The 11,282-nt window shown below is 37.8% G+C and overlaps 1 long non-coding RNA gene across 1 annotated transcript; it reads right to left on the minus strand.

Moving 5' to 3' along the window:
- Positions 1-6,540: 6,540 nt before the first annotated feature.
- On the minus strand, positions 6,541-10,958 carry LOC129349639 (uncharacterized). The gene is made up of 3 exons (XR_008602710.1): positions 10,858-10,958; positions 8,780-8,938; positions 6,541-7,782 (listed from the first exon to the last, which is right to left on the minus strand). It is a non-coding gene; the product is annotated as an uncharacterized LOC129349639 (long non-coding RNA).
- Positions 10,959-11,282: the final 324 nt, after the last annotated feature.

Here is an 11,282-nt window from a genome sequence, read left to right on the forward strand (position 1 = left end):
TATATATCGCAATTTGTCATGCTTTGTTTCCTTTTTTTTAAGCTTATTAGATTCTCTCAAATGGTGATGGACAGTAAAACTAGAGAATTATCAGTGGGTTATACTGTACAGAGTAACTGCTACTTTGGTGGTAATAATGTAGCTGTAGGTATGTGGAGTCTGGAATGTGCCACTGCTGTAATTGTACTTCTCCAGTAAAAATATCAAAAAAGACTAATACATGTATAAATACAGTAGAATTGTAAAAGTGTTTAACCACGATCATGGTTCACCACTGTTCATTGGCACAGCTATAGAGGCAGCACCACATAAGACGTGTGTTTTTAGGCTATTTTACTCAGCAAGTACTTTTAAACCCTTGGGAGGCTCTGCAGTGACCACAAGCTGACAGCAAATCTATTGTTTTATGAGTTTAAAAACCCAGAACGTATTAAATGTTAGTGTTTTTACACTCTTAAAATCTGTCGTATCGTCAAACTAAAATACTACATTTATTCTGAAAATCTCAGCAGCTCATCAGGTTTCACTATAAATCCTCCTGAGTTTTGAATTTAAAGCCCAGCAGAGTGATTGGATCCAGTCTTTTGAGAAGTAAACAGCCGAAGGCAGGGTGACCAATCCTCCTGCTGTGAGTGAGTGCCATCTACTGGTCATATGTGCTAGTGTTTTAACTTCATTTAGTTACTCATTGGTGAAGTCGCTAACTATAAATTTGATAAAAATTACTCATGATCAATGTTCCCTCTAATTTTTCATGAGTCTGAGCAAACACACAAACTCCCTGAGCGTCCCTTGGACCACTGTGAGCAACATCAGACGTGTGCACTGTGGTCACACCAGCATCACATCCATTCAAGTTACATGGTTCATTAAAAGAATCAAATTACAGCATTTACATTTCTGTTAAAACACTTTGTCAACAGGAGCCAGTTGAAGGCTGCAGTGATTTTAGTGACACTACAATGTATAAGAGTGAAGTTATTGAATATTTGTCTCTCTTTACTGTTGCAGCGGTTTTGCAAATTGCAGATGGACCCTGTTCACTCCATGGACACCAATGTTATTCCTGTAGCTTGAAAGACAGCTACTTTTGATAAAACTGGGCTCGTAGCACATTGTCTGCCTTGCAACAATGGGAAAGAGGCACCGTTTATGTTTTGACAACCTATATCTAATGAGTTATTAATGCTGGAAGTCCGAATCTGTGAATATCTTTCCAACTTTACTGAACTTGGGGCCACTACCACCTAAGGAGTGATATATTTAATTTTGAAAAAAGCATTTAGCCATACTTAAAGCTTTAAGTGCTTTATTAACACGGAACTAAAAATTTTGTATTGTTTTATTATCACAGGTTCTGTCTGAAAAGAGGTGGCATCATTTTAAACAGTGAAATCAAACTAACAAAATGTAATGACCAACCAGTGAGCAATACTGGATTCTGCAAAAACATAAACAACTTTTTTTTTAAAAATCTGAATCTTATCTTAACACAGTTAATGTATTAACTTATTTTTGTGTGTATGCATGTATTTATTGATTTATTTACTACTGTTAACAGAATTCTGAGTGAGTTTTTCTAAAGATAGGCAAAGGCCATTTATTGATTACATATAGGCTGTTAAATGTTCATTAAAAACTAAAAACCATTTTAAAAAAACAACTTAGGCATTTATTGAGTCACTAAAATACTGTAGAGTACAGACCACATCAGCATGATTATAAGCATCCTCTGGTAAATGAACAACCAGATACTGATGTCTCTCACCATATGGACTTCAGGAGATGACTGGGGGATGATAAACTGTGACCTACTGGTTGGATTCTCTCTGTTCTCATGTTTCTTACATGTTTGTCCCCTGACAGCCGGGTCCTAATGTTTTTTGAGCAACACACCATACTATGACGTTTTTACAATGATGGTTCTACTATGGAACCAGTTTGACATGTTCAGGTGTTCTTTGTGTGAAAACTCAGAGATTTCAGGTATCAGAAGGTGGTTTTCAACTTTCTTTGTTAACTTTCTGCTTCAACTTTAAATTAAATTTCCTTCACTAACCCAGCCCTCTGGACTTCCAGTAAGCTGTGTTCCTATTGGCTGTCCAGGTGGCTGCTAGGTGTTATCAGGAACACCTGAGCAGCTCAGTGTTATCAGGAACACCTGAGCAGCTCAGTGTCTTCCTGCTTTATTTAGCTGCAGACAAACATTTCCTCTGTTTCTCTTCACCACTGAACCGGGTTTGGCTTCGTTGCTTTAGTTTGTTCTTTAGGCGTTGGCTTGCAGCTTCCAGCAGTAAAATCGTCTTTAAAGTGTTTCTTGGTGTGTTTTAGGGCTTTGTACTGGATAGCTGTCTTGGTAAATGTGGTTCTTTAGCCACAGTTAGCACATGGTACTAATGTGTGCAGTGATTAGTGGATTTGGTGCAGCTGAGTTGTGTCTTTATCTTGGCTGTAGTGAGTCTTCAGAGGTTTTTGGTCAGACACATTCTGTATTCTTGTTTGAGAACCAGCGTTGGTTGTCCAGAAGGTAAGAATTCCTGTCCTGATTCTCTGTTCTCAGAGGTTCTCTGGTAGGCTGCAGGAGACTTTAGCGTTTGGGTTGTGCTAGTTTGGTTTTTGTATGGTTTCATTTGGACGACTATCTTGAGGCTCCTCCATGTGGTTTAGTGAGGTTTTCTGGAACAGTTCTACAAAGCAACCTGCAGCAGAAGAGACTTTGAGAGTTTTTAGGAAGTTCTGGAGACCAGACTTTAGAGCAACAGAAACATTTGTCAGCAGTTTGAGCAGGAGAAGGTGAGCTTCAGAGTAGAAATGAGACGGAAACCTTCTTGACCCGTGTGGTGAGGTCCTGTACCAAGAGTTTGAGCAGGTTGTGAAGAGTCTGTAGTTCTTTGGTCTGAAAGCACAAGAAGAATCGACTCATGAAAGGAGAAAACAGGAGATATTGTTGGTTCTTCTGTCGCTCTGCAGTTTCCTTAGACTGAATATCAAGTTTATATTTTAAATGATTTCCCATGTGAGCCCAAGAAGACTTCAATAAACTCCCTCCATCCCCTGGACACAACATATTTTATTACCATGTTAAATCTTTTTTTTTTTAAATGTTTTTGAGTTTTACTCATAGTTTTAGCATAGTTTATTCTCTTTGCTTGTTTAGTTTTGTAATCTGTGTGAAAAGTGCTAAACAAATAAAGCTGAATTGATAAACTGAATAATTGACTAACTCATGATTGTGACAACAGAAGTATTTTCATTGTGATTTAAGGGTTTGTTTCATTTTAAGGTTGGGGTTAAAATCTTGACAGAAAAAAAGATTAAAGAAATAAACTACAGTAAAAAAGAAATTAAATCAAAGGAAAAAACCATTTAATATAATAAAACTTTTAAAAAGAAAATTAAACATGAAATACAATTAAATTATATTAGACAAAATATTGAATTAGATAATTAAATGGAAGATACAAGGCATGTAATTATGAAATTTTAAAAAAATTTAAACAAAAATATTAAATATTAAAGATGAAATATTTTAGATAATTAAACATTTAAAAAATACAATTAAACAAGAATATTACACATTTAGAAAAATACAAAACATTTAATTAGATTATTAAACCTTTAAGAGTCAAAACATTTAATTAAAAAACTAAATGTTTAATTAGAAAATTAAATCTTAAAGACAATAAAACTTTAAATAGGAATTAAACGGAAAATACAATGAAGCATTAAAAAAGAAAAACATTAAAAGGTGGTAAAACATTTAAAAAGAAAAACCTTAAAGATTGAATCAAAAAATTAAACATTGGGAAAGAAAGGGAAGTTTTTCAAACAAGCCGATAAAACATTTGAAAAAACAACAAATATTAAAAAGACAAAACATTTCAAAACCAAATCAGACATTAGAAAAGAATAAAAGGTGAGAAAAGAGCAAAACTAAACAGAAACAAAGAAGAATCAAACTAAAGATAAAACCTTTGAAAGGGCACCAGTTAAACTTTAGAAGATCAAATTAAACAGAAAAAACAATAAAATGATCAAAAGAGCAAAAACAGATAAAGGCCTTAAACTGTTTTCTAGTCTGAAATGAAAACATCAAGTTGTTTCTTCAAACATTTCCTCTTTCTATGTTCTTGGTTTGATTGTGGACAGATTTACTCAGAACTCATTTAAGAAAACTGCTTTCCAGATAAAGTCTATTGGTAGTTGAAGGCATTGATCAAACTAATGTTACATTCTGATCTCCACAAACTTTACTGTTCAGTGAAGAGAATCAAAGTTTGTTGAGGATTTCTAAAAAACCCACAGGTGAAAGTCTGAGAAGAACTCAGATGAATGGTCTAAATATGAAATCAAGACTCATGGTCACAAGTTTTAAGGCTTCTGTTAACCAGAAAGTTCAAACTAACAGAGAAGTACTGAGAAACTTTTAAAACTTCAGTCCTCAGACTGTCTGAAGGTTCAAACTAACAGAGAAGTACTGAGAAACTTTTAAAATTTCAGTCCTTGGACTGTCTAAAGGTTCAAACTAACAGAGAACTACTCAGGAACTTAGAGGATTTCAGTCCTTGGACTGTCTGAAGGTTCAAACTAACAGAGAACTACTGTGGGACTTAGAAAATTTCAGTCCTCAGACTGTCTGAAGGTTCAAACTAACAGAGAACTACTCAGGAACTTAGAAGATTTCAGTCCTTGGACTGTCTGAAGGTTCAATCTAACAGAGAACTACTGTGGGACTTAGAAAATTTCAGCCCTCAGACTGTGTGAAAGCTCAGGTCCTGAGGACTCGGGAGGTCTGGGGGCTTTGGAAAGTCTTGGAATTGAGGGTTCCACCCTCCAGCACACAGGCTGAAGTCCAACCTCCTGACAAAAACGGTCGAGTCGAGACTCGAGTTAAAAAAAAAACTCGAAAATGACAAAAAATAGATGATAAATGTGCAAAAAAAAGAAGAATTAGTATCTGAGCGAGTAGCTCAGGGGATAAGAAGAAGGACTACCAAGCAGAGGGTCGCAGGTTCGAGACCCGCCAGTGGCAGTTTTCTTTCTTTGTCTTTGTCAGGATTTTGAGAAAATTTAAGAAGTGTCTGGTCTTGAACCAGCGACCTGCAGCTCCATAGGCATATCCTTAACTCACTGAGCTACAGATCAGATAAAAAGAAATAAATTCGTCGTCCCTTTGGCATCGTAGTTCCTGAAGTGACCACATGGGCGGAGCCAAGGCGGAGTCTGGGTGGAGTCAGGGCGGAGAGTAGGCGGGGAGGTGGGTGGCGGCCTCCCCCCTCTACTCCCCCACCTCCCCCCACCGCCCACCACACCTTCCCCCGCCCGACGAGTTCTTCGAGTCTCCACGAGTTCTTCGAGTCTCGACAGGTTTTCCCGAGTTTCTGGAGTTTCCACCAGGTCGGAGGCAGAACAAGTTGTCATGAAGAGGTGTTGAAGTCGGCCAGGATGGACTGACTTTTTACAGCGACTAGAAGGAAGACGACTAGAACAGCAGATCTTTAACCACCATCCATAAAATCCATGGAGTCGACTCAAGAGAAATGACGGGAGGTGAACTTTTATCAACCTCCATCCAGATGTTCAACTTGATATCTTTGACATTTTTAGCACCACAAACCTTTAGTATCACACTTTATTATCATTTATTAGGACTTTAATGGAATCCACCAGCAAATGTAGTTTTTGTTGACAAACTTTATTCTTGTCGTCGTGGGACTGCAGTATTTAAAACAGTTCCTTCTATTTGACCTCATGTTTATTAGTTTTAGTGGAGAAAGTTATTTTAATTGTCAATTAATCTCTTAAAAAAAACAAATAATAAATTGGGTTAGTCAAGAGCTTTAAATTTCTTACTTTGTCATATTTTAAGTAAGACAAAAAAATATAAAAATAAAGCGTCTTGAGACAATTTGACCTGTAACTGGCATTATATCAATAAAATAGAATTTAAATTGTATGTATCTTGTAATGTTGGAGTAATTCAGCCATATATGTTGGAAAACACATTTTCTTTGTCCATTAATCTGTTGATTGTTTTCTCCAGTAATTCATTTCTTGTTTTGGTTTATAAAATATCAAACCCAAATATATTCAGTTTAGTCATAAAAACCAAAGAGATTTACATTCATGATACAGGAATCAGGCAGTTTTTCACTTTTTATCTTAGTTTAGTCAGAAAGATAGTTGATAACGTGAATTGTTGCAGCTTGCGAGCCGTAAAAGGTTTTAATCTTTGGGGCCGAGTGTCAGAAAACATTTAGAAACCAACATCAACAAAACACTCAACAAAGATTTGAACATCATTAAAGGGAAATCCAACTTTTGCATGACAATGTCTAATTAAAGGACATTTATTTCCAACGTAAATGTGTGATATTCATCCTCTGGAGCTTTCTCTTCACATCGTCTTCCACCTGGACTGGTTTGGTCGGGAGCATGTGCAACAAACATTTGAAAAACTGCACTTTAACATCAATGAATGGCACTGAAGTTTAATCTCTACATAAATGAGACTAAGTCTGGATGTGCTGCTCTGTCATTAACTCCTAAGTTTAGGGAAAGTTCAAACAAAAGAGGACAATTCAGATAAGACTTGAGAATGAGCTTATTTTGAACAAACATCTCAGACTTTCTGAGCTTCAGCACCTACAGCAAGATATTTTAACAAGCAACTCAAGAGATCCAGAAGTTGGAGAGAGTTAGCTTTAGCTGAGCCAAAGAACATGTGGGACGCTAACCTAGCAAACATTTCATACTTTTCTCTGTGAATTCTGAGAAATAATTTACTATTTAATGACAGAGCTACACATCTTAACTCAGTCTCATTAAAACAGACTCTAATTCAGTGTCATCCATCCATATTAAAGTGCAGTTACCCAAAATGTTTGCTGCATGAGCTCCAACAAAACCTGTCCAGGTAGAAGGCCACTTTGACAAACAGGAAGTGGAAGATTCCAAGCAGATTTATAGAAGGGGGAACCAGACTGTACTAAGTGTGGTCGAGTATAGAGGGGTGTTTTGTTGTTTTTTAAGGCTGATAATGACTATTAGTGAGACATTTGGAGTAGATATTCATTTGCAGTAAATGAAAGTATTTAAAATCTTGAGTTAAACTTAGAAGAACACAAACTCTAACAGAAAACTTTGTTGATACGTTTTTGTTTTGTTTACAGATGTTAAGTTAAAGGAGTTTTATTTGTGACGTACAACCAATCAAATCACTCCAGAAGACAGAGCGACCACAGGTAGATAAAGGTTCAGAGCCAAAGTAGCACCATTTTTATATTGATTTATTACTGTAAATCAGTAAAAAATAAAATCCTGATAATCAGTAAATCAGTCAGCCCACAATTACTACAATTCTGCAATGTATGTCTCTTTCCTTTGACTTGTTATTTGTACAATATACATACGTACAATATATGATGATGTTTTTTCATACCAAAGGCTATACTATGATGTTTTCTAAGAGACATATGATGCTACTCTGGTTGTTCTGGTCCTGGGCCACTGTACTCCTCCTCTGTTGTTTTCTGGATTGTACTCAGCTGCATGCCTTCGTCCACCAGGCCTCCGTTGACTCGTCCCGCCTGCCGTCTCTGGAGCTGAAGCTGGATTGGAACAGACCAAAGTACAGTCCAATCACGATGCCAGCTGCCTCTCAAAAGGCTCCTTCATCTGGCAGGTGGCAGCACTTCTTCTGAGGGGAAGCTGAGCTGGCCTGGCAGAACTTTGGAGATGTGTTCCAGTGGTTGGTGGATGTGTGGGGAGATAGAGAGGGACCTTTGAATTGTTCAGAAAGGAAAACAGGGAACCCATTGGTAGTTTTAGTTTAGGGTGCTACTGCGGTGTGTTTCGGGTTTTAAGAGGTGAACAGGAAGAGTTTTTTTTTTTGTATTGATTATCTTTTACTTTGTTCCTGGTTGGAATGCCCATCAATGTCAACATGAAGTTGACTTTTAGTTCTGTTTATTTATTTTTATTTTACTAACACCCATTTGTTTTTAACCCCCTCACATGTTGTGTTGTTGTAAACATACTCTTTCAAATAAATTCTCGTCTAACCCTCTGGAAACCAGCGTTTGGACTGTTTTTGTGTTGCTCCTCACCTACTGACAGCTGTGGACTAAAGGCTATACTGTGACGTTTTTAGAGCGACATGCTATACTATGATGTTTTTAGAGCGACATGCTATACTATGATGTTTTTAGAGCGACATGCTATACTATGATGTTTGTTGGGCGACACACTATACTATAGGCTTTTTTAATTGACATATTACTGTGACGGTTTTTTTTGTTTCAGTTTTTTTGTTTTTTTAGCAACATATAAGAATTCGAACAGTTTTAAAAGTTACTATACTTTTATTTGTGCAATGAAATTATTATTCTATGGCATTTTTTAGATGACATATTATACTCTGATGTTTTCTTGAATTACATACTATTTTGACAATATACTGCACTATGACATTTTTTGAACCACATATCATACATGACAATTTTAGGCAACATCCTATCATTTTGCACTTTTTGAACCACATAATAATCTATGTTTTGTTTTTTTTCTTGCCAACATGCTGTACTATGAACTACAGGCCATACTATGTTATTCTTGAGTAAAGCATACTATACTTTGACATTTTCTGAACTACATCCTATACTATGGCGTTATACACAGAGTGCTTTGGTTACATGTTGATTTATAATCTAGATTTTTTTCTGTTTTGTTTTTTGACGGGATTACCACAGACCTGACCGTGAACACCGTTGACACCCACCTCAAGGAGACGCTGCCTAAGATCTCAAGGCTGCTTGGTCGTGGTCTTTCTGGCACGTACTCTTCCAAGATGAGCCGGGAAGTTTAACACTGATGGAATGACACCAGGTCTAAGCCGACAAACTTCCAATTCCTCCTCAACCCATAGTCTCTGGGAAATCTACATGGAGTAAGAAAAGTAGACAGAGAAGTAATTAAGTCTGTACACAACATATTAAAAAGAAATCATACTAATAAATTAAGTACAAAGAACTGGATTCACCAATATACTGGAGACCAGAGCTATTTAATTTGATAAGTATAACCTTGTTTAGTAACATTTCAATTATTTGAGAGCAGTCCTAAAGAACTGCCTGTAATCCCAATCATAAAATGGGTTTGGAGGAAGAACATAGATGGTAATCTGGATATACATGAGTTAGGCTTTATAACTACTATTGGTAGTATTGGTGGTAGTAATAGCAATGTGACTACTACTAGTACTAGTGGTGGTACACTCACTACTGCTGCTGATACTGGCACTGCTACTACAACTTGTAATACTATTACAAATGCTGATACTACTTCTACGACTCTAACAGCTGTTTATACTACTACTGCTGCTTGTACTTTTAGTATTACAACTACTGCTTGTACAACTATACTACAGCTACTACTAATTGTCTGGTATTTGCTTGTCAAGCTGCTAGCTCGCCTTAAAGGGATAGTTCGGGATTTTTGACATGAATCTCTATGGCATCCCTATCATTAGTAACGTACACTCTCACTGTCTTACCCCCGACAGTGTCCCGTGAGCCGAGTTCTGGTCCGGTTCTGGTCGCGGCGAAAGTAGTCCGGCAGGTTTCCAGGGTCACTTAAATAAAATGTATTTCTTGTAAAAACAGCATGTGTTCAAAAGAGTGATTTATTTGCATCACAAAACCCATTTCCACGAAAAAGTCACACCGCGTCATCACTTGGCACTACTTCCTGTCCCGTCGTATCAATGTGCGCTGTCCTCCAGCTGACTGCTGCGTACATGTATTGTCCCGTTGTATCAATGCGCGCTGTCCTCCAGCTGAAGTCAGTCAGCTGGAGGACAGCGCGCATTGATACGACGGGACAGGAAGTAGTGCCAAGTGATTACGTGGTGTATGCAAAGCGCCACAGCGAATGCAATTGTAGAAAGAACGGCAGACCCACTGGTTTACTGGGCAACCCACAAAACCGTTTACCCAAACTTGTACAATGGAGCCAAACATTTCCTGTGTACCTCAGCCTCATCTGTGCCGTGTGAACAGGTTTTTTTTTCTAAAGCTGGGGAGATAGTGAGTAAAAAAAGGAACTGCTTGAGTCCCAAAACTGTTGATAAATTATTTCTCAATAAAAACTCATAACCAGTTACACAAGCACACCCTCTTTACTGACCTCTTTACCAATAACCCCAAGACATACTTTGCCAAAATCCATAATATAATCTTTATTTGCACCAGCCCCATGTGAAAATGACATCAGTCTGTATTTGTAGAGCATCTCATGAATGTAGCAGCACCGTTTAAATGTTTGATAACACAGAATATAAGTGAAGAGTATACAGTGTTACAGACAAACATGGCAAATAAGAAACGTGCTCTTCAATAGTTATTGTCATTATTATTACTAGTAATATTATTTTTGTGTCCACTACAACTCATACAATCATCTAGTGTAGTCAAAGAGGAATGTGTGCATCAAATCCAAAACAATCCATGAACCAATGACCACGTCTTGATTGCCCTTCATTTTATTGACCACTAGATGTCCTACTTGAGCACTATGTGTCATTGAGGCCTCGAGTAATGAACCATGTTTTGAATGAAGTGTCGAAGCTTCAACAAAGCCTCGATAAGCCATCACTACCTGCAGTTTGGAAGCAGACTTCTTCTTCTCTAGTTTATTACTAGAGTAGACCAGGTAGACGTGTGTTTGGGATACACCGCGCCCCGCAGTTTGGGAGCAGACGCGCACGGCGTTTTGCTAGTGGCTAACTAGTTAGCTCTCATAGACTGGAAGCTCTCAACAAGATTTCATAACGAAAAAAGAGCCAAAAACTATTCTTACCTATGAAAAGTCATTCCAAGTTTCCTGGTCTCAATCGTACGACGTAGTGTGTAACTGTATGCAGCACAGTAAGACGGCATACTTCTTGTTTTCGTTTTCACGCCGTCTACATCAACGGAATGCAGTGAAACTTTGCCCTCACTAGCTTAGCCTCGCTGTAGCACGCAGCTCAAAGGGGCGTGTCCTATCTACTCATTCATATCTATGAGAACAACCATGGCTGCACATAAGGACGCCTGACGTTGATTAGCACGTAGGTGAATCGCATCATTGGCTGCAGCAGCCAGTCACCGGTCACTCACTGACTCACATTGAAAAATAGCACAGAATGAATTGTTACGTGTTTATTTTATTTACAGCAGATTTTCTGTGCGCGGAGACCTTGTCAGCAGTGCGCAATTGCCCTAGAGGGAACAGTGCTCATG

This window comes from Amphiprion ocellaris, chromosome 9, assembly GCF_022539595.1.
Source record: "Amphiprion ocellaris isolate individual 3 ecotype Okinawa chromosome 9, ASM2253959v1, whole genome shotgun sequence".
Classification (NCBI taxonomy): Eukaryota; Metazoa; Chordata; class Actinopteri; family Pomacentridae; genus Amphiprion; species Amphiprion ocellaris.